Source organism: Oxyura jamaicensis, chromosome 2 (genome assembly GCF_011077185.1).
Source record: "Oxyura jamaicensis isolate SHBP4307 breed ruddy duck chromosome 2, BPBGC_Ojam_1.0, whole genome shotgun sequence".
Classification (NCBI taxonomy): domain Eukaryota; kingdom Metazoa; phylum Chordata; class Aves; order Anseriformes; family Anatidae; genus Oxyura; species Oxyura jamaicensis.
Window position 1 is genome coordinate 89,151,761 of NC_048894.1, and position 24,119 is coordinate 89,175,879.

At 42.5% G+C, this 24,119-nt stretch overlaps 1 protein-coding gene and 1 long non-coding RNA gene across 5 annotated transcripts in view; one reads left to right on the top strand and one right to left on the bottom strand.

The window, feature by feature from the left end:
- Positions 1–24,119, top strand: part of FHOD3 (formin homology 2 domain containing 3) — a 410,832-nt gene that overhangs the window by 136,465 nt on the left and 250,248 nt on the right. The window lies entirely within an intron of this gene.
- LOC118162045 lies at positions 373–10,394 on the bottom strand. Its single transcript, XR_004748266.1, has 3 exons — positions 10,384–10,394; positions 936–940; positions 373–551 (listed from the first exon to the last, which is right to left on the bottom strand). It is a non-coding gene; the product is annotated as an uncharacterized LOC118162045 (long non-coding RNA).

Consider the following 24,119-nt stretch of genomic DNA (forward strand, 5'->3'; position numbering starts at 1 on the left):
TCGGGCTGTGATCAGCAATATTGTCACCCCAAATCCAAAACACAGCATTTTGTGTGCCTGAAGTAGAGGACGTGATCTTTATTCCAGCAAAAGACATGATGATCATTTTGCTTACTGGGGACAAGAATTGCATTTCTTCACGGAATGCTCACTGATAAGCGTTTTTCAGAGTGATAGTTCAGTTGGCACCTTTGAAGCATAGAATTATAGACTCCTTAATGTTTTAAAAGACCTCCAAGATCATCTGGTCCTACCATGCACCTAATACCAGTATCGCCCACTAAAACATGTCACTAAGTATCACGGCCTTCCTTTCCTTAAACATCCCTGTGGATGGTGACTTTCCAACCTAAATGTCCCCTGGCACAACTTGAGGCCATTCCCTCTTGTCCTATCGCTAGTTACGTGTGGTTAGAGGCCGACCCCCAGCTCCCAACAGCTTCCTTTTAGGTAATTGTAGAGAGCAATAAGATCTCCCCTGAGCCTCTTGTTCTCCAGACTAAATAACCCCTGCTCCCTCAGCCGCTCCTCATAGGACTTGTGCTCCAGGCCTTTTACTATCTCTGTAGCCCTTTTCTGGATATGTTCCAGGGCATCCATGTCCTCCTTGTACTGAGGAGCCGAAAGATGAACACTATACTCGAGGTGCAGCGTCACCAGAGCAGAGCGCAGGGGATGAGCACCTTCCTGATCCTGCTGGCTACACGATGGTTGATACAGGACAGGATGCCATTGGCTGTCTTTGGCCACCTGGGCACACTGCTGGCTCATGTTCAGGTGAGCATCAATCAGCACCCCAAGATCTTTTTCCTCTGCACAGCTTTTGAGCCACTGTCCCTCAAGCCTGTAGTGCTCCGTGAGGTTATTGTGGCCAAAGTGCAGGAGCCAGCACATAGTCATGTTTAACCTCATCCCATTGGCCTCTGCCCTTCGACCCATCCTGTCCAGGTCCCTCTTCAGAGCCTTCCTACCCTCCAGCAGATGAACACAACCCCCCGAATTGGTGTTGTCTGCAAACTTACTGAGGGTGCACTCAATTCCCTCATCCAAGTCATCAATAAACATATTGAAATGGATGGCCTCCAACATCAACCACCGAGGAACACTGCTTGTGAGTTGTTGCCAGCTGGATTTCAATCCATTCACCGCTACTCTCTAGGCCTGACCGTCCAGTTTTAACCCAGGAAAGAGTATACCTGTCCAAGCCATGGGCTGCCAGCTTCTCCAGGAGAATACTGTGGGAGAACGTATCAAAGGCCTTGCTGAAGTCTAGGTAAACTACATTGTCAGCCTTTCCCTCATCCACCAGGCAGCTGACCCGATCATAGAAGGAGATGAGGCAGGACTTGCCTTTCATGAACGCATGCTGACTGCGCCTGATCCCCCAGTGGTCCTAGGTTGTTGAGAAGTTGTCTCATTGCAACACTAGCTCTTAGAGGTGATTTCGCAGCACAGCTTAAAGCACCGTCTAAATAGCACAGTTCTTAAAGGAGCCATGTAGAGTGGGGGTGAAGGACTCCATGCTGAACACTTGAAAATCTGGCCATCATGGACTGCACTGATTCTTTCTTAGGTTTCAGCAGGTATCAGGGTCAAACCTTTATATATGTGGCAAGATGTGAGCTCTGCGGTCTGTGTTTTCCAGGTAGGAGTTAGTGTCCCCATTCAAACGTAAACTATGCAGACAGCAGCATTCCTTACATTGTATGAGGCATTAATGCGCTCTCCTTTACTGCTTCAGGATAAATACATACCCCAGGTTCAAGTTGCAGCAGGCATTAAAAAAATGAAATAGTCACTAAAATCACATTTATGAAGTATGCTCACATATTGTCTTTTGAAGAATGCGTGAAAATTGAGTTAAAGGCTGGTGTTCTCAGCTTTTGGTCTATAAGAAAAGTCTCTGCTTCACCTTGTGATTGGAGGGAAAATGATAATCTTCTATTGCTGTCTCTGATTTTAGTGTTCTTAGCACTGTTTGTGTTTTCAGTCAAGCTTTGTTACTCCAAGTTGCTTTTATTATTACTTTTTTGCATGCATGCTCACCAGAATATTTTATTTTGATTTATATTTTATTTACCAAATGATGGAGGGAATTTGGGTATGCAATAAACCTGCATAAATGAATATAAGTTTTGCCAGACCAGAATAATGGTAAAGAGAGAATCATTGTTGTTACTTTACAGAGGCATGGAGGTGTAATTGAGTGAATCTGGTATATTCAAGCCTACGAGTATTGGACTGGTTACCCATGGACCTGGATTAACATTCATAAAATGTTTCCTTCACCGTTTCTCATTTTAGGGGACAATGGCCTTCCCTGAGAAGTGTTTTAATCAGTGCTGCTTTCCTTTAGGGGTAACAATTATTATTGTTAGCAAGTCAGAGTTTGGACTTCTTGAGAAAACAAGAAATCATTTACGGCAACAACAGCTGAATTAGCAAATGAGTACTTCATTGTCTGTAGAAGCCAAAGCTAGAAAATCGAAGGGAATTCAGTCTGCATGTCTTCTTTCCTAAAGCACCATGGATTTGTGTGGAATTTCAGTGTTGGAATTGCAAAATTAAAGTAAGTTTTCAGAATCAAGTCTTATTTATTTATAGTGTCTTGATGAGGACCTTTCGAAATACAGAGTATTCCATTTACTTGAATAGCCTTTTGTTTATGAAATGTTTAGAAATGTATTTAGTGGAGCCTTTTTGTTCATGTTCTGCTCTGTTGCCTTATATGGCTCTTTCGCAGCTATATGCTAGATTGAAATCTTAGACTATACTTTGGTTGTAAGTAAAAAGGAATGGCTGCTTATCTTTTCTGGAACTGACATGCGGTTCTGTAGCTTAGTGTGTTTTTTTGGAGAAGCTATTAATCTTCTATGCTTTTTTTTGTTGTTGTTCCTCTCCACACTTTGCCAGTGTTTTTTCCTAGCCCCAGTGTCATGTTCAGCTGCTGACATGCAATCCTTGTCCACCTCAGTGGGAGCTGTGTGAATCTGAATGGGCTGATGAACCACACATGCACTTTGTTCCTTTGATTTTTTTTTTTTCCAGTCATTTTCTTAGTGTAGAACTTCAGCCTTTTCCTCTGTTACACTTGTATGTTTTAATAAATAATTTGATTGTTCTGACTTAAAAACTTTGAGGATGATGGTGAGAGGAGTCTTTTAAAAGGGTAAGAGTTTCAAAAGTGTGCTACAGTACAGTATACCCTGTAGTATATCCATATGCTATAATATGCTCTAATGCCTGCTCTTGCCAAAGCCTAATGGTAATACATAGTCAGTAGCACAGTAACCCCTATAACAACTAAAAAACAGCAGAGAACATACAGCCAATTTTGCAACGTTGCATACTGGAAGACCTTTTATTTTTTGCCATTTAGGTATGAATGATAGTTCATGCAATTATCATTGTTGAATAATCCTACCTGAGTTATTTTGGTCTTATTTTGGTAATTTAGATACACAGTCTAATCAGAGATCACATTTAAGATGCAGCTAAATCTCTTGACATGTTTTTTATGAAGGTGTTTTTTTTCCAAGTTGCTGCTATCATTAGAATTATCTACTGAAAGGTAAAATCTCATAGGATTAATTTTCTATCATTATGAGATAAAATCTTGTGCAACTTCAGCTTAGCTGAACTGGAAAGAAGATACTTGCACCCCATCCCACATCCAAATTCAGAAAAAAGTAATTTTTTATACATTTTAAGTACAGCTCATCTCTCCTAAGCAAAACAGTTTTTGTTCCCATGTTGTATTGCATTGAACTTTATTTTTTTTTTTTCTTTATTCCTTTTTCATGCCCTCTAGAAAAGGCAGTTCCTTCTGAGGGTTGTTCCTGCAATAATTTTGAATTGAACTCAGTTTGTTCCAGGTGGCTTTTGTCACTACCAAAACCTTGTGAGAAGAATCAGTCTGCAAAACTGTAAGTCGTCTTATTCACACTGAGCCTATGCATTCATCTTCTTCCAAGCTCTAGAGTCCTGCCAGACTTGTCCACTCTGTCGTGTACTGAAAAATTGAAACAAGCAAACAAACAAAAAAAGCCTTTGATCCAAAGACAAAGGTCAGAAAGGCACAAATAATCACGATGGGGTGTTCTTGTTTCAGTTGTCTTGACTTCTACCTGCACAGCAAAAGGAGGATGGCCACAGCTGTGTCCTGGGGTGGCTGGAGCACAGCCTCACCATCCTGATGTGGCCTCAGGGATGCAGCCCTGACCTTCTACTGACATACAAAGCAAGAGTGAAAGCCTGGGCCAAGCAGCAGACCCAGAGCTGCAAAATGCACTGCAGTGTCTTCTGATACTTGTAAAAACTGACAGTAATACTGCCACTCTTACTTCACCCTTTGGCGACGGTACTTTTTCACGTTGTAAGCTCAGTGAAGACCTGCGCGGTGCCTGCCAAAGGGTGAAAACAGGATATGAGCGATTACAAAGCCTGGCTCAGACTTGTCTGCTGTCTGCCTCCCATCAATGTGATCCATCTGGTGGACACCAGTGTCCTAGAGCAGAACAAGCCAGGGTTGGAAACGGAGTCACTGGACGTGCTGGTCTCCACAAATGCTGCCTCTCTGGAGTATGCGTTGCTGCTTCTGTGTTCTCTGGTTCTTCTTGTTCATTAGTTTTGCCTCAGGATGAAAGGCTTACAAGAAAGGCTATCTAGAACTAGGATAGGCAGAAAGCACTCAGCTCCCTTCACATATCTGTCTCCAAAAAAATAATTCTGCCTCAGAAGTGTCCTTGAGCTTTCTGAAACTCAGTGTGTTTTATAGGTGTTACGGACCCTCTTCGTCTAGCAAATGCGTGTGCTGAGAGTTTGCACACAGATGCAGAAGTTGGCACGTTGACCCTAATTAACTGGATCCAGTCCATGGTCTTCACGTCACTTGGCCTTATTAAATGTATGCATCTGTGAAAATTCCCCATACTAATTCCTCATTCTAACCAGCGTCTAAATATTTCAGACAGAACAAGTAATAAATTAGACTGAGGAACCAGTACTGACTAGTGAGATAAGGGTTAGATTGCCTGTACATGGTGATGAGTGAATTATGATTCACAGGGTGGTGAGACTGTCTTGCTGATGCAAAATGAAGTTGCTGCTACAGGAAGGAAAGAAAAATACTTAAAAAAAAAACTTGTTACAGATAATCTGTGACCAAACAGCTTTTGTGTGTAAAAGTTCTCTCTCGTTATCCATGTGCAGAACAAGCCCTGCGTATAAACCTCTGTATTTGAACCATAGCAGTTTGGAGAAGAACGACTCACTCAACAGAACACAAAATGAGTAAAAAACGGTGTGGGTTCATTGGGAACAGTTGAGTAATGTTGTCTGGCAGTGCTGGTAGGCTGATGCTGTGTTATGAGAATAATCTGAAAAAGAGAAATAATTTGTAGCTATGTTCATGTCCATACTTTTATCCTCCCTTGTAATAGAGGAAACAGTAGTCATTATAGAAACATTGCAGTGTAATGTATCCATCTAGTATGTGCTTTGCCATAGCAAATGATATGTTGCAGGCATTCTGTTTTGGTCACGTAAGTATATGATAATGATTTTCAAATTTAAATTTTATTTTCAAAGTTTAATTCAATTAAGGAGCGAGCTTGGCATAGATTGAACAAAAATAATGCGTATCTGGTATCTCATTGGAAATGGCTGCTTTGTAGGAGATCCTCAGGAAACCAGGTGTGCGTCCTTTTGCTTGCTAGTGTTTCAGGTCAGGAGGGATGCACCCAAGCGGTAGGTGCACAGTAGTAGGAGTTGGTCCTCTCCACACGTAATACTATGGCCACCTTGATGGGTGTCATGCCCAGATGCATGCAATTGCAGAGCTCTGCTGAGCAGTCACCCGAAATCCGTTAAATGAATACATTGTCCTCCAGTCCTTGAATATCAGTGCTGTCACATTTAAGATATATTAGTGTTGCACAAGCCTTCATTGTGTGACTTTTGTTGTTGTTTTTTTGGGCACATTTATTAGATGGTTTTGTATTCTTTTGTTGCCAGGGTTTGAAATGTTTCTGCAGACTGTCATAAAATCCAGAAAAGAGTCTTAGGAGAAGATCTGTTAAATCCTAAGCAAAATAGCAGTATAATTTTGTGGTGCCCTTGTTTGTACTCCGCGTAACGGTAGGTGTGAAGCTCAATTGGAAGAGTGGCCGAAGTGTTTAGCACTGAGCTGATACTCCTGGAAGGCTCTGAGTTCAAGCTTCTCCATGGTGCTGCGTGTGCAGAAAGGGGGTCCAGAGGCTAACAGCAGCTACAGTGAAATTTTTCTCTCTTCGTGCTTTTTTCTTTTTTTTTTTTTTTTTTTTTTCTCTGCAGCAAGCACTTAGAAACTTCTTGCAAGATAAATGAACTGTGATGGAAAAGGGAAGCTGAATGCTTTCCAGGATTTAAAGAAGAGGTATAGTATTTCTGATTTAAGGAACGCTCTCTGAGAGAGAGAAAAAGGTGTGTTGTGAAAGGCTGTTGACTAAAATACTTCACGTGTGTTCCTGCTGCATCGCCTAAAATCCAGGTGGAAGTCTTTTCTTCAATGTGCAGAAGAATCAGGAAGGTTTTCAATGCAGAGCTCTGCAGTCACCAAGTTAGCAGCGCATAGCCTAGAGTGATGGGTTGACAGAGGTTATTTGAAGGATGGAAACACCAGCTATATCAATTAAAATGTTTGTTTACTAGCTCTGTAATACTGAGTGACAGGATGGAAAAATCCTATTTGCCCTCATCTGGAAAGCCGTGCCAAGTTCTGCTCACTCTCTGCTGGTGGTGGAGAGGCTGGTGCCCTTGGAAAAGCAGCTCACGCTGTCCTCTTTTTTTTTTTTTTTCTTTCTTTTTTTTCTTTTTTTTTTTTTTTAATGTGATTTGTAGCTGCTGCCTGGGGGTAGGAAAGCAGTGACTCCTGACTGTGGCACGTGTCCTTCTAATACTTTGCAAACTTGCAAAACTCTTTGCTACCAGTGATTTGCAAAGGAACCTGAGCTCTGGAATTGTGCTGACTCAGGGGTTTTCTCAGAAATACTGCAAGAGCACAGCAGGCCAGGCGATGCAGAATCCAGGTTGTCTTGTGCTGCTTCCAAAAGCAATGCCTTTAGAAAAGCTGAGGGAAGCAATCTCTGTGAAATGGAAAAGGACAGTGGGAATGTGTAAAATGCGATTAAACTCAAAATAAGAACATATTTCAGAAGGAATCACTTGTTTAATTTTTAGCACATGTGGCGGTGAAAGTGCTGGTCGTCTGTTCGCAGCAAAATGGATGCTCAGCATCAAACTGACTGCCTTTCTGCCTTCCTTTGCTCCTCTCTAGGTTAAAGCAGCAATGGGAGGACGTGGTACCAGAACTGAGGGCAGACGCCTGGTCCGCTTTCAATCTCGCTTCCCTTTTTCAAACCTACCTACCTCTATGCCCCAGTAGCTGCGGGGGTGCTTTTAAGGTTTCACCTCTTGACATGAAACGTGGACAGACTCCCTGTCCGGTGCCTGGGCGCTTTCATGTAGGGAAAGCGAGGGTTTCTCATTGGTTTGAAGGGAGCAGCTCTAATCATTTGGCTGACTTGCATTCAGAAATCCATACTTCAGTCAACACAGATTTTGTTGTCAGAAAAATTAAGTCTTTTAGTGGCTGTGACAAAGCAGCAGACTGTTTCTGCCAGACCTACTTGGAAAAGCAGGAAAGAGGACAGTGAGCACTGCTTGCCTGAGTGAAGTGACAAGTCGTTACCAGGATGAACAGGAATGGATTGGATTCATGGCTTGTTTTAAACTGGTGCAGGATAAGATCCCTCTCCTTACCTAATTCTTCAAAAAAAAGTAATAATGGTCCTGCATGTAGGTCAAAATGCAAGACTTGTCCCAAAATGTTTTCTGGAACACCTAGGGACCTGAGAGCATAAAGATGAGACCACGAGTCTTAGATGATGATTACTTGAAATTTCACAATAGCATAGTTTTGTTTCTACACGCTGATTTCATTATTTCATAGTTTTGGATGTTTGAGGGGCTTTTTTAATCCCAAAGCTTAGAAAATTGGAGCACAGAAGTTAACAAAGACGAGGCTAAAAAAGAAATAAATAAAACCACTGATGGTAATATGCGTTGTGTGACAGAGGTTGACTGATAAACCAGAGTAAGAGCCTGTGATTGCAAACAGATTGTTACTGCAAATAATAATACACATCATATGTCTGTGGTTAACAGCGTGGCTTAGATGCCATGGGAGGTTGTGGTACATGTTTACTGTAAAGAAGGCAATCACTGTTAGTATGAATAGAAAATTTCTGACCATCCCAGAAACTTTCTGGATGCTGAACCTCCAGTCCCAAGAATGCATGGGTGGGTTTGGTTTTACATCAGGTCTCACAGGGCTGAGAAGAATGATCTTCCATTTCTGATGTAGCTGGAAGTCTTTGAACGTGATGAACTACCTCATGGAATTCTTTGAACATTTCATGAGCTGACCTTCAAACCATGGCCATTCTTTGTTAGGTTTTGCCACAAAACACATTTTTCAAGCAAGGATGAAGGTGTGTTTTAGAAATACCGTGGAGTCAGTCTGTGCATTGCCATGAAAAAACATGTATAAGTTCATTCCTGAGCATTTCCTTCACCCTCTCTAAAAACAGTGGAAGCTGACACTGTCTATTTTAGGATATATTCTCAAGTTATTCACTGGGAATATGAAATTATTTAAATCATGAGAAGGTTTTGAGACATTTTCATAAGCAGCTGCTGAACAGATGGTCAAATATTAAATGTTGCAATGTACAGATATGTTCTATGGGTTTTGTTGTTCAGCAGTCTTAAAATACTTGTGTTGAAAGGATTTTTAGTGATTTTCAGTCTGATACCTTTTCTCAGGCTGATATTCATCAAGAAATGACTCACTAATTGCTTTCTGAAATTGCTCTTCTGTTGATGTGACTTATCCTGTATTTTTAATACAAAATATGCCAATTTTAATGCTTCAGACGTAGAAAGCAGGAATCTTCAAAAACGTGCTACCAGCTCAAGAATTTGGATTGTAGTGTCCTGGAAAACAAGCAAACAAACAAAACAGCTGTTATTGTCTGGCTTCTTGGAAGACATAGTCCACTGTTGAGGAAAAAAGTGTATGCCTTCTTTATATCCTGCTGACTATAGGACAAGCACAAAAGCACAGAGAGCGGGTTATGGATGCTTTATGAGCAGCTGTGTCACTGCTGCGTATGACAGCATTCTTACAGTGGAGCAGTTTTCCTAAAATGAGTTGGAGAACTTCAAAGCTTTCATTGCATCTCCAGTGGAATAACATCTGTATTTAACCGTGCCTCTTTGCGTAAGCCCGGCCTTGGACGATGATGTCTGTCCATGGCTCAGAAAAGCTGTGTTTTGGGATCTCCATTACTGTCTGAGCTGCATCTGATTCCAAATAGCTTGATGTTTTTGCTGGAGAATGGAGAAACCGTGGTGGAAACCACAGAGCCGGTTGGGGTAGGAGAAGTAGGATGTGTCAAGTTTTGGAATTTAGTTTCCTCTGAGTCAGTCTTTTGAGGTTAATAAGTACTCATGCTGCCTTCTGCGGGATAGCTTTCTAATCCTGCATTCTGTACTCTTTGTTGACCACAGGGAAACATTGCCTGGAAATAAGGAAAAAAAATAATTTTATTATTGGCTAATTGTAGAGTTAGGATACAGCTAAGGATGCAGTAAGTGGTCATGTTGATTCTATTTTCATAACATCTAGGCTATTTTTTCATTGTTCACTTGTTTGTCTAAGAATGATACTAAAAAGTCCACTGCTTTTTATATAGCTAGACTGCGGTGTTATTTTCACAAATGTCTGAGATGTAAGAGATTAGTGCTCACACGGCCATAGGACGTATACATTTGTAAAGACAAGTACAGAACATTCATATACTAAACGGGCAATTCAACCATTTAAAAAACGTTACCTACATTGCTCAGAAGGCACTTTTCAAGCAGATTTTTATGGGTGCAATCCTTTACTTGTGTTTAAGTAAAAGTGACTTTGAAAGGCTAACATTGCAACAAACAAAATCAAGGGCAACTTTAACATCAAAACCAGTTTTCATCTCTTGGTAATTTGACATTGGCATAAATTAAGAGCTTATGGAAGGGGTGGCAGCCTTTTTTTTTTGGCCTCTGAACGGCTCTCAATGTCAACTTTTCTGGTCTGGGCTTTGTGATGTATTTGCTGATCCTCAGAGTCAGTCATAGGACGGCTGCCACACCAGGCTGCTGATTTGATTTATGTTAATACGTTAGAAAAAGCAGAAGGTCAAAGTGATTGTAAGGCCTTTCAAAGGTATAATTGCAGGAAGGAAAAGGTCGGTTTTGCACCTCAAATGCATGTGAAGAAGAAAAGCTAATGCAGACTACGGTTTTGTAGAAGAAAGACACTTCAGGAGTCACAGAAAGCATGGCTAAGTCTTAATGCATGGGCAGGGAGATGAGGTTTATAAACCGCAAGGCAACAGTAATAGTTGTTCGTGTTTAAGTTGCAATTTGAGATTTTTCTGCTTATTTTCTTTAGGGTGCTGGCAAAATAAGAATTTTACACAAATACTTGGCTCAAATTATTTTGCTTTATTCTCCCGTGGGTCTCGGAGTAGATACTTGAATTGAGCAAACTATTTGGCCCCCGAAGCTATTATACGACAGACTGCTAGCGTATCTGCTAATCTGAAATACAGTAAGCACATAACTGAAGTGTTTATTGCCATTACAAATATGTTCTTGAATCTTTTTTGGAAAGAATAACCTCTGGGTGATGGCAGTCCTTGTTTCTTTAAGGTTTAATTTTCCTTTTTTTCCTCCTCTTCTCCCTCCTCTCAGGATGCCTTGCTGCAAGGCTGTCTGTGAATTCTTGCTTTGGCAGCGACTTGTCAGCTATTCTTCTTCACAAAACTGCACAGACACAGCAAAAAATTATTCAGCTCCTACCAAGAGGGTTTGCAAGAAAATTCTTGGTCCTAGGTTGCTCTTGAACCCTCTTGGGTGTCGGAGGAAAGGGCAGAAGGTTGCCTTGCTCCGTCTCCTCTCCTGATTGGTTTCCTGAGCAGGCGCCTGCGTACAGCTTTTGGAAAACTTTATCTGATGCTGTGCGTGTAGTAAGGTTGGTAAATGAGAGACCGTTAAATTTGCTAAGGTAACCGCCGCCATGGTTTGTCAAGACATTATTTTTGTGCAAGGCTTTTAGTCATCTTAGGGCATGAATCCTTCAGCTCTCCCTTAATGGGCTGAGACTTGTGCTGCAGAGCCCTGCGGTTTTGGGTAGTCGTGTCAACAAGCCAGGCTTGGGCTCAGTATTTGCTGCCCTGTGTTTCTTGGTGGCTGTAATAGATTTGTCCAATGCAAGAGGATAGTTTGTGCACAAGGGTCTTCGGTGGGGTGCTTTTAGTAAGCCTTGGAAACTCACAATTCCTGATCTTCTCCTTGCTCTGCCCCATCTCCTCCGCCACCCCCTGCTGTTCTGTCGTTCTCGCATCAGCCAGTTTTTAGATGGAGTTTCCGTATTCTGGTCCACAGTGGTAATTTTAATATACTTCTGAGTCTTTGTTTCTGGTTCACAAAGTTTGCCTGTATCCTCTTTCACATGAGAACAAGAGTGGTCTACTACATTGATTTTTACATCGTAAGGGAATTAGATTAACTCTTGTTCTTTGGTCTGGGCCCCAGTCCAGGGCTGAAAAATGAATCCACGTATCCAAGTATCAGTGCTTGCTTCTGTTTTTTCCATGTATGTATAGCCTGCTAATTAGTCTTCTTGGGTCTTAGATTGGAGGGTACTCAATAATCACATGGCTGGTGCTTAATCTTCACCTGCCATTGTTTTAATTTGTGCAGGAATATAATCACCAGCGTGTCCGGAAGGATATGCATAGCATTTACCCAGGGAAATGCAATTCACCGGCTCACAGAACGGTTGGGGTTGCTGGGACCTCTGGAGCTATTTGGTCCAACCCCGTGCTCCGGGGGAGCTCAAACTACTGATTTTTACAGTCCTGGGCCACGCAAGGTTCTTTTGTATTTTTCTTTCCTGCGTGCTATCAGCACTGAAGTCACTCTGAACAGAATACAACAGGTATTCACCCAATTTTCGGGGTAGTCCCTCAGGTTAGAGGGTCTCTGAAAAATGCTGACATTAACATGTCCCACTCCATCTCAATGGGAGCCACCAAGCCACAGGTATGTAGTAGGGCACGTGGTGGAGTGGGAGCTTCGTGCCCTGCAGCTCCTTGCAGCGACTGAAATCAATTCCAGCTTGCAGGGGACACAATAGACCAGAGAGGCCAAGGCTCTCAGAGGCTTCTGCCAAATTACCAGCGTGATCATCTACTGTAAGTCAGCTTAGTCTTTATTAAAATTTCCCATAACTTTCATCCTAGGCTTTTAATCAGTTTAAATACAAAAGAAACACAGATGTCATGTTTTTTATCCTATGGGTACATTTTGTGAGCCTGTGATTGGTCTAAGAGCAAATATGGCAACACTGCACAAAGGAGAAAAGACAATTTTATGATTTCTTTTGTCCATCACTGAAGAGAAGTATTATTAAATGGTAACTTGTCTGTTAATGTGAAGCATAAATGGAAATAAACTCCATGAAGTAATCTTTCTGGAAGATTTTATTGGATTCTGTCAAAAAAAAAGAAGAATACAAAGGTAGACAAGATATCCAAATAAGACTTTCTGGGTTTAATTTTCATTGCAAAGGACAATTTCCCACTCTGTAACATAGAGAGCTGAGGTGAATTTGCTGAGTTGGGATTGACAAACTGTGGCCCTGTCTGAGTTCACAAGGCAGTGTGTCTTCCAGCAGTACAGATAAAAATCTGCTTTGTAAACTGAACAAGATTCCTTGAATAAGCTCATTTCTTCATGCTTTTCTGTAAGTTCCTTCAAGGGCCAGAAAATTAGTTTAACAATAACTGAAGGAAATACGCAAGCATCATGCTCTTCACCTCTTTTCTTCCTTTTGTCTTTTTTTTTTTTTTCCAGAACATCTGTGCTTGCCTCACTTGACATGGAAGTAAAATGATTCCATGATTCCTTTTTTTTTTTTTCCATGCCAGCCATAAGTCGGTGGGCTGAGTCTTTCAAAGGAGAACTTCCCTCAAAACCAGTGTTCCGTGACAGCCAGAGGCAGAAAGCACAGATACGTTCTCTATCCTTCGGTTTTTGTTGCTGTTGCTTCCTTGGCAGAAGGCGGTTTTTCATGCACGTTAGCTTCTTTTCTCATTCTCAACCTCAAAATATTCAATTTCTTGCATTTACTGTTATTGCAGTCCTGACTGATTGTCAGAATGCGAGTTCTGTTTGAGTGGTAGTGCTGTTAGAAAGCAATGAGGTAGCAGGAGTAACCACACGTGTAATCTACTCGAGTGGGTGTTTGCTCAGAGAAGGGAGCAGCCCTCTCCTCTCCATCCAGGTACGGCCTGGTAGCTGAGGAGCTGCTGCTCAGGCAGTGGGAAGGGTCTGATGATGGTACAAAAGATATGAGGTAAATGGAGATGTTCACCAGCTGTTCTTGTAGCATTTTTATTAATTTCTTGATCTTGGAAGGATAGCTTTTCCTCAAGGCTTTTCTTGCATTCGACAGCACAGAAGTTTCAGGCACATTAATGTTTGCTTTAAAACCATTTTGAGTTAATTCTCTGGAGACAAACAAAAAGAGAGCATCTGCAAATACTGCTGTTCAAGAATATTTGTATTATTATTCTGAAGTATTCTTTGAGGCCATTCATTTACACAGTTTCAGTAAAATTGAATTATAAGTACAAAATATTAATGTGAAACGATGATCATTTTATTTTTATTTCTTAATGGAGTTTTTCTGTTACGTACTGGCAGGCTTTTTTTGTGTCTTTTTTTTTTTTTTTTTTTTTTTAATTTAATCTGTATTACCTGCATTTGTTTTCTGTGTGATACCGTATCTTCCCCCTTCTCGCCCCCAATTGCAAAGCCAATGTCCATCCTCCCCGAGTCTGTAGTCTCCACACAGACCTGTATAGCTTTAGGGGAGAGCCTTCCTGATAAATCTGAGGTAAAGAACACTGCCTTTTTAGATTATCCCAATCCATTCAATATAACCTGTTGTGGTACGTTATGCAGACATATTTCAGAAAAGCCTTAAAAACCAAGAAGAAACACATTTTTGTGTGTTTCAGCAGTCTAGTGTCACTACAAAAGTGCTTCAGAAAGCAGGGGTGCAGCAGAGCATGGTTTCAGAAAGCATATGCTTAAATTCTGTGATTTGTGTGAATTGAGGAGTTTGCCATCACAGACATGCCCAGCGGGGGTCGTCTCATCCATGTCTGTAAATTCCTGAAGGGAAGATGCAAAGAGGACAGAGCCAGGCTCCTTTCAGTGGTGCCCAGTGCCTCTGGTCCTGGAGCACCGGAGGATCTCTCTGAACACCAGGCAGCACTTGTGTGCTGCGTGGGTGACTGAGCACTGGCACAGGTTGTCCAGAGAGGCTCTGGAATCTCCCCCTTGAAGATCTTCAAAACCCACCTGGACGTGGTCCGGGGCAGCCTGCTCTGGGTGTCTCTGCTGGAGCAGGGGCTTGGACCAAATGGCTCCAGAGGTCCCGGCCAATCTCAGCCATGCTGTGAGCCTGTGAAGTTGTCCTGAAACCTACAGCCAAATTTTACTATGTCAGTGGGCTGCGGTATATCCTGGAAATTGCAGTTCAGCTATCAATATTGCTCTTAATTGGTAACAGAAATAAACAGTTTGATAAGTGTGTGGTTAAGATGAATATGCCTCTTTGAGTTATTAATTTGTTGGCCAAAATTGGTCTGTGGAAGTGCACAGGAAAAAGTTTGAAAATGAGCATCTCTTTGGAGATTTGAGTAGCTTCTAAAATTCCTGGACATGCCAGTTCTGGAGCATGAATTGCTTGTCTCCAGTATATTAAATGCCATGGCTGAGAACAAGTCAAAATTCCCCAGGTTAACCAGGCAACGTGATTCAACAGCCAGCCTTGAGGTGACTGCTGGCTTTTGGTAGGTATTTCATCTGGTAGGTAGACCTCCCGGTCCGTGCCAGCTCTGGGAGCTCTCTACCCAGTGGCACCTGAGACTTGCAGAGCTCATTATTCTTTTCTGTTAACTTTGACACAATATATTGTTAATCTCAGAGCTGGAAAAGACGTGGGAAAGTGGAGTCACAAACATTTGTATTTTTGTAAGTCACAGCAGTTCTCCCTGATCGGCTGTCTTCTCGCTTCACATTTTAATAGTGCTGGAGAAAGTATTGCCAGGATGAAGTTATTTTTCCCAGGCTGCGCAAGATCTCTCTTAATAATTTATAGCCCTGGTGTAAAACTTTTCTTAGTGTATTCTTGTGTTTTACTAAATAAGGGGGATGTCTGTTTTTTATTGCCATACCTGAAGAACACAGAAACATGATCAACATATGTCTGAGGGTACCTTGCTGCTTTGTTAGCAGACGTATGTAGGTGAATTTTTCAGGCTCGTGCTTTTCGGCTGTTTTAGTACGGTACATTTTAATGACGGCTAGAAGACAGGTTTCTCAGAACAGCAAGCCAATTGTAGCAGGAGGTTTCCCCAGGCCCTCTTCCAGGGAACGCTGCTAAATTGTGCACATGCTTTGTTCTGCAGGCTGCGGAGAAGACAAAAGGTTGTGTGTAACTGAGGGCTGAAAGGAACAGGTCAGGAATAAGGGGAAGATTGATTACTTTCCAATAACTTTTTGTGCCTGGGTAGTTTCCCAGTGTTTTCCTGTCAGTCTCTTGCATCTGGGGGGGGTTGGGGTGTCTCAGACCATATTTCAAGTCTTAAGGCCAATTACAGATATGCAGTGATTTTAGAGCAGGCTATAACTAAAAGTTGGGTCTGGAACTGCAAATAACTCTTGGAGCCTAGAAGGTGATGAGAACAAATCATATGCTCAGACGTGCTGTGGAATTTGCCTAAAGAATATAGGATAAGCCAAGATTAAAGAAATAACACTAAAATGTTTGATGCAATTTTATATTGAGACTTCAGGCTGCATTTCTTGATCAAATTATGTATATACTTATATCTAAAATTCAATTATGTCTAGGATATTTGCCAAGAAAGATAGCATGACAACCATAATATCTTTGGCTTTTCTATAGTGCATATAGAAGAGCCTGTGCTGTGATCAGGAGCAACTTTCTGTGAGGCATAGAAAGAACTGCCAACTGCCAAGTTATTCGTGGTGCTGCATTACAACTAGAAGGAGAGAGCAGGCTTGCGGCGAGGCTCTCCATGGTCATCTAAATATGTTGTTGGCGGTGCATCATGAATACTGATGAGCATTAGCAGAACATCAGGTATGGGGGCTGCACGTACCGCTGCTCACGGGCACGGGCGGTCACTCAGGAATCAGCAGAAACGAAGGGGCAGGTGCGATGTGTGTCTCACCACCGCTGGGAGCTGAATCAGCTGGGATTTCTGTGTCACCCCTTGTGCTTCCAAGAAAGAATGGTGAAGGGGAGGAATCAAAACCGTTCTGAAAATTGCTGTTTGGTTTGGGGGAACTTCACCTTTCAATCTATGTAACTGCACTAAGTGTTAAGAAAGCATTTTCCAAAGTAGTCCCTGAACTCTCTGTAAGAAAAAATAACAAATAACTTAAAAACAAAAATGTTGAAATAGTTCAAATTTAGAGGATGGAGCAATCTAACGGCAGATCCAAAGGCATCTGTAGCAATGTGATTTTCTTCAGGACTGAAAAACTGACTGCCACAATGTGGTAAGTGTTCACAAGCTATTTTAGCATTGGGAAAGGTGTAATCCCAACTCAAATTGCCCCTATGGCCATCATATGGCAATAGTTACAATTTTAAAATCAAAATTGTCATCATGGCGTGCCGTGGTAGGTTAATCTTGATTACCCACTTACTGGAATGTTTAGATGAGTGTCAGACCAAATGAAATGTCCCTTGAGGGATTGCAGATTCTCATGAAATTAGAGGATTTCATAAATGAATTTACATTAATGGGGTTTGAATTGTGATTTTGATCTGAAATTGTGAGGTAATAGGTGTGTATCAGATGGGCTTTGTGAGAGTGGTTATGGATGGGTACTGATGTAAGCTGTTTATTTTATGAAATTAAATCTTAACTGCTTAAATTGAAAAGGTGTCATAAATGCGATAGGTCATTGCATTAGGAAGGTTGTAAAATTGTTTACTTCAGCATGAGTTATGTGTATTTTATCTTTATTATTAAAAAAAAATAATAATAAAAATAAAAATAATAAAAAAAAAAACACCTTTTCTTCATAGGCAGCTCTCAAATGCCTGGCATCCTTCCTTGCTGAGAACCCCTCGGCTGGGGAGCTACACGACGGCGGCGCTGGCTGCGTGCCCACCGATAGATACCCCAGTGCGGGTAGCTGCGTGCTCGTGCTCCTGTCCATCCCAACTGCGTCCTCGCTGCCAGACACTTGATCTCCTCTCGTCATGCCCTGAGGAGGCCTTTGAAAAGCGGGCGTTTTAACTAGGTGACCTTTTAAACAACAGCGAAATGGCAGCGCTCTGTGGCAGGGCTGCGTTACGGCTGAGCGTAGCCTTTCTCCCCAGGTGCGGCTGCACATTTCTGCTTCCCCTCAGTCCTGGGGCAGCCGTAACTGAGCGCAGTGTGAGCCTCGTGCTCTGCATCGCTGCTGCGTTATTTTTGCTGCTCTGGCAGCTGCTCGATGGGGCTCGATCTGCACGACGAGAGGCTTCTCTTCTGTCAGGAATTACACAAGCGGCCTTGTGGTTTTGCGTGGTAAATACCTGGCCCCGCTGGCCGGACACCGAGGGCCTGTAGGCAGGGCAGGTGGACGCTGCCCTCGGCAGCAGAGCAACCCCATCCTGGACAAAGGGGGTTTGTGCTCAGCAGAGCAGGGGTCCAAGGGGGATGGAGGCATCAGGAAGTGAGGGTAGGCCGTGGCGGAGGGGGCCGCAGGCTGGCTGTAGTTGTGTGGTTTCTCCGAGAGTTACCTTAGGGAAGCTTCTGCAGGGGGAAGTCGCAGAGTCCGGTTGGTGTAAGAAGCGAGGAGTATGTTTCCATTTCTCTATGTTTCCATAGAGAAATGGAAACAAAGCAATCCATCTTATATGTTTCCATATAAGATGCAGTAGGGTGTGCGGTTAATGGAGTACTTGGCAATAGTGCTGCTCGTGCGAGACTCGATATCCTTACAGGACAGAGAAGGTGAAGATGGTGTAAATAGGACTAGAGGGAATGGCCTCAGGTTGCGCCAGGGAAGTTCAGGTTGGAAATTTGGAGACATTTCTTCTCAGAAAGAGCAGTCAGGCATTGCAACGGGTTTCCCACGGAGGTGGTGGAGTCACCGTCCCTGGGGGTGTTCAAGGAAAGGTTGGACATGGTGCTTGGGACATGGTTTAGTGGGTGGCATTGCTGGTAGGGTGATGGTTGGACCAGATGGTCTTGAAGGTCTCTTTCAACCTTAATGATTCTATGATTCTGTGATCCTAAAGCCTGATCCTTTAGGAACAAACACAAACCTTGCCTTTGTTTTTGGTGAAGGCAGTGTTACGCTGTTCATCCTGCATTTTGCTCAGGCATTGCATGCCTGCAAGAAAGCCAGCTTGGAGCACTTCAGAGTTGAATTTAATAAACTTTGCAAGCTGTTGGAGCTATCCACATGACATAGCAATGTGAGCATGTCCCTGAAGTCCTACCTTCTGCAGCACTGAGCAGCACTGCCATTTTGAAGCTGAAACTCATGCAATGAGGAGGACAACAGGAAGGAAAAGCAGCCATTTATCTCTCAAACACCCCTGGCTCTTTGTATTTGCTCAAATGCTGTCAAACTCTGGAAACTATAAAAGTTCAGGCATTAATGATTTCTTACTTTTTCCTTTTTTCTTTTTATCCCCCCACCCATAATTTTATCACTTCCTACATTTATTCTCCTAATTACAACAAAATATTTCTGATCAGTTCTCTTTTTCAGCTCAAGCAAGACGATTCCTGGTTTGCTCTATTTTTTTCCCTGTGTAGATTCAGGCTCCCTTTTAGCCAATAGCTGCGGCATCTCACCCTTTGCTTCTAAGCATATTTCTGAATAGCCAGGCAGAGCTATTTCAGTGTGTGAGCCCAAGCAATTTTAACAGCTGCAGATTCTTTGCTGTAATGGATGTCTTTGGATAGAAAAAACAGCCCTTGAATGATATGACCCTTGCATTTGAGAACCACTCAGTGGAAGAAGGGGGATTTGATACTTTTCATTAGTGCAACAGAGACTTTGCAAGTGGATGTAGCAAACTGTGGCCCCGTTAAAGGGAATGCTGGGTTTGGGTGTCGTGGTATTTCCTGTTTTTATTGCATGCAGCTAGTTCATATGTGCTTTGAGCGGGGGCTTGGGCCAGATGTCCTTGAGTTCCCTTCCCACCCAGATTTCTTTTTTGATTCTCTAACTTTAAACGCTTCTTGTTCTGAATTTGGATAATGTGTAAAAGTATGTTTGCACCTTGATGGCTCATAGCACACAAGACATGCTGCGGCCGTGGCACATCGCAAGTAAGGCTGTCTGAGTTTTGTTCCAGAGCTGGATGATGCAGTGACGGTGATTAGAGGAGCTGCTGGTTGATATAGCTGATCCCCTGTTAAGAGAAAGAGTCCATCTCTCTCTGCACAGCATAAATGGAGATCTGCTGCACCCGTGTCCCCTTTCTCCCCTCTGTAAACTCACTGCTTGTGCATCTGCAGCCGCATGGACCTGAGAGTAAGAGCGAAAAGCTCTGCAAAGCACCGAGCTCCTGTTTCTCAGAACAGTCTCTGTTCTCAGTGCATCTTGCCAGATTAAAGTCTTGTTGAGACCTGTACAAGCCTAGAGTTGTATCGGAGGCTTTGCAGTCAGTGTGCTTCATAATGCATATTCATGTGCTAGGATGAGGGTAGGCTCTGCTTCACAGCTGCATAGCCAGAGTTAATCTTAATTTACTCTGCAGCAGGGCTGGATCAGGGATCAGAAGTCCTTGCTTTATATACCAGGAATAGTTTTACACAATCTCTACCTTCCTTGTACATGCTCTGTCATTTGTGGGACTGAGTAAAAACCTGCTTGAGGGACAGAACTGTGGTGTTTGAACACCATGGCCTGGGTGGGAGGGGGAGCCCACATATCTTCTCCCCCAAAAACACATGATAAAGAAGCTAGTAATGGATTCTGGTTGAGAAAAAAAGTCATCAGTGTGAGTGAATGAGCGCCACAGCAGAGACTTTCCAGAACTGGTTTAGGAAGCTGTTATTTCATTTAAAAGGCAGTCTGTTTCATCAGTCACCTAAGATTCAAGGCTGATGCTTTGTGGGAAACTTGGTTTTCTACTATTTTGAGATTGGCTGGAGATGTTTCAAACTTATTTAGGCATCTGAATACCTTTGAAAGGCTGACATCTGCCTTTAGATATTTGTTGAGAAAATGGTAAAAAATCACCTTTGATTTTTTTTTTTTTCTTGTGAGCAAATAAGCCAGATTGCAAGAGCTGTGCTAATAGCCCTGAGGATCCCGGGCTGGCTCTGTAGGGGCTGGCTTCAGTCCAGTGTGGCACAGTAGCTCAGGCATCAGACTTCACTGTCAATTTTTGTTAACTTGACACTGAATGCAATGGGATGTGTCGTACAAGGTTGTCTGAGCTTGACTCCCTGAGATAAAAGTCAGAGAGTGGTAATGTTAGCTCTATTTGCTCTTAACAAGAAAATGAGCATCTCCCTCTCTCCCTGCTAGGACAGCCAGTGGAGAGTTGACTTCATCTAACTACGCTACTTAAGCCTAAAATCCCAGCTTCTGGGGTCTAAAAATACCCCCAAATCGAAATACTAATAATGTTTGTATTCAGAGCATGTGATTCATATCTTTTATACAATCTTTAAATTCTATAAATTCTACAGTTTATAATTCTTTGAATATTCTCTGAAATTTTGCAAGCTATGGTTTTGAAAAGAGGATGTCTTGGGATTAATTGTGGGGTACGAATCACCACAGGGCTGTGAAACCATCTGTTTCTGACCAAAGACAGGGCTTGATAAAGTAGGGCAGTTGATTAGTCATCGGTAATTTTATTATGCATTATGTGAGACATTCAAGACATAATAGGAGACATTCCAGGATATACGATATGCTGAAGATCAGGCAAAGGAATTGCGGTATCCTCCTGAATCTCTTTCCCTCTTCGTGGTGCTCCGGTGGTGCCCGCAGGAGGGGAGTGTTCTCTTCACTGGTATTTGAAACCGGTCCAGGCTCAGAGTCACTTATGCTCCAAGAAGATAAATGATGGGGAAAAGCTTTAGGGATTATTAAGGGAGAAAAAAAAAAAAAAAAAAAAAGGCAAAAAAAAAAAAAAAGGCAAAAAAAGAAGCCCTATTCAGTCAAAACATGTTGTTCAAAATGTAACCTCCAAACCTGGACAATATTAGTGAGCTAACTATTTTAGGCACCATAGCACAGTAGGGTTTTGGTGAGAGTGTTATTCCTTAGCTAGAAATATAATACAAGTCTCTTAAAGAATTTCTAGTCTGACTGACAAAATGAGATACATTTTCATCACAGAGGGACTCAAGGTGAAAAGTTCAGGTCTGGATCCGCTTTGGGTTTGGTCTATTTATATGGCTAAATGTGATAAAATGCAGCTGCAAGCTTCAGACTCATGTTTTTCTAATGTTTAGGAGAACTTTGATTCAGTTGGGTTTTGCACCTTCTGCAGTTTCCAAGGGTCTGCTGCCAGGAAAGGAGCGGTGCCACTGAACAATGGAGCTGGATTCGCTTGGGAATCATGCTGTTCCAAAAGCAGATTGAAATCCTAGATCATCGACCGTCGGAGCTAAACCGTCTTGACACCTCCCTCACCCCCTCCCCTTTCTGCTCTAAAATTGTTTTCAAGTCTAAAATCTGCTGAGTAACAGAGCAAGACGCCATTCGGGTCTCTGATCTGGGCCTGAGGAAGAGGCAAATAGCTGGCCATGCAGCTAAGTCAAATTCCAAGCGGAACAAAATTTGTGAAGTGATTCAGCTCCACGAGCCAGCTGCACGGAGAGCCAGGTGCAAATGGTGCATATCAGCAAACCTCATGCCTCTCAGGCTGGAGATTGACATTGTATGTAATTGCGTCAGATGAATCAGATTTGACTGCGCTACCTTTGCATTTAAACCAATTGGATTTGCATATAACATGTTTGGTGCTGTACTGCATCCGTTAAGAAACCTATTTGTTTGACTTCTGATTGTAAATCTATCATAAAACAAGTTTTAAATAGCCTGCACCAAAGGCATATCTGAATTTCTGTAAAGTATGAAAACACTATTGCGTCCATTTTAAATAGGGGAAACCAAGATACAAAGTAGCTGGGCAACGATTCGGCTGGAGTAAGCCTTATCTTTACACCTAAATGGTGGGTTTGACTTCGGGGCTTCATTCAGAATGAACAAACGAATAGAAATTTCTTAGATCTGCTTGCAGGATCATACAGAGGTTGTCTAAGATCACCTTCCTTGTGATTTTTTCTAGACTGGAAGAAAGGGTTGTGAAGGTACTCATGGCATAAACGTAAAAGCTGAAGAAGCAAGCAGTTGATATGCAAGGAGAAACAAAAAGATGGACACGTGCACGTGGCCAAACGTATCTCCTAATTCTCTCACCTGAAAGCTTGAGCAGGTGTTCACTTTGATGTGACTCGCAGGCAGCTGGCAGAAGCTATCAGTTGGAATGGTCAATGAGAAAGTCTTGATGAGGCTTAGCAAGCACTTCAGTGCGAAATCAAAACTTGTTCTGAGTGTATCGGCATGCCTGGGAGTGGTCTCTGTTGGGGTTGTAGTGTTTTGCAGCTGTTTTTTCATACAGAGCACAAGTTGCACCAGAATTAAGAAAACCTACCTGACCGTAAGTCCTCTGTTTCCCTCTTTCCCGCACCGTGAATCCCATCAAGGGAGCGCTGCTTCAGTTGAGTATGAATAGTATGATACTTGCTGCTTCATACGTCACAGGCAAAAAAAAAAGTGCTATTAGAGAAATTGCAATTTTAAGGCTGCTTATCAGTTTAGGGGCAGTGGATGTCCTGTGACAATGAATTCAGCCTACTGAAAAGCTTGAGTTGACCCTAAATTGACCCATGAATTTCCTTGAGAAAGCTCGGGTCTTCTGGGGAGGTCTGCTAAGCAAAAAGCTATCACCACACACATTTCTTTTCAAAGTTGGCTTTGTTTGGACTATTTGGGCTGGGAAGGGTAGGGGAAGAAGGTAGGTAAACATACACCCACGTTACCCCAGCACAGAAATGGCATGGTGTTGGCTACCCTTGCCAATGGGATTTTGAGGCTAAACCAGAGGGTTTCAGCCCTACCAGGTCCTCAGCGTTCTGCAGAGCCTCCCAAAGCCCTGCCAGCACCTGGGTTCCAAAAGCCCTAAACCGAGCCAGAACAGTCCTGTTTGTCTCCCCTGTTAGGGCTCAGGTCCTGAGGCACCTTGGGTGGAGCTGCAGCAGGCTGCGCACACTGCAGTGCAGCAAACGGGCTGTGCAGTCGCATTTGTTTCCTGGGGTTTGATGAAAAACACACATTTTTGACTGGTTTTGTAACACCTCAGTTCCTAACATATACGAGAGGTCAGGGATTTGATCTGATAATTTTATCTACTTCTATCAGGCCTTGGGGAATGTATTATGGTAGGCCATACTGAGCATACTCGGCCTTTAAAAGGAAACAGCTTATTCCCATTGTGACCTTAAATGAACACTAAAAGTAGCCTTTCCTTGTTAGAACAGCTGAATCCCCAGATTCCATTAAAATTATACTCATGTAATAGAGATTTTGTATTTCTACCTAGCTTAAGGATTGGGACTTTCATTGTAAGACAGGACCACAGAGCTCTTTTTATCCCCACCACACCTTCCTTCTGAATCTGAGTGGCTCTCACCTGTGTTGTATTAATACATGATGCTTATAAAATTTATTTATTTAATTATCTATTAAGCCTTCTGCTCAAGATTTTATTGTGACAATGTCAAATCCCAGGCAGCGTTGTGTAACAAGTTGTCTTTGTAAGTTACTTCACCAGAGAAGTCCCCTTTGTTGTACCCCCGGCATGATCTGATAGTTAAAATCTGTGC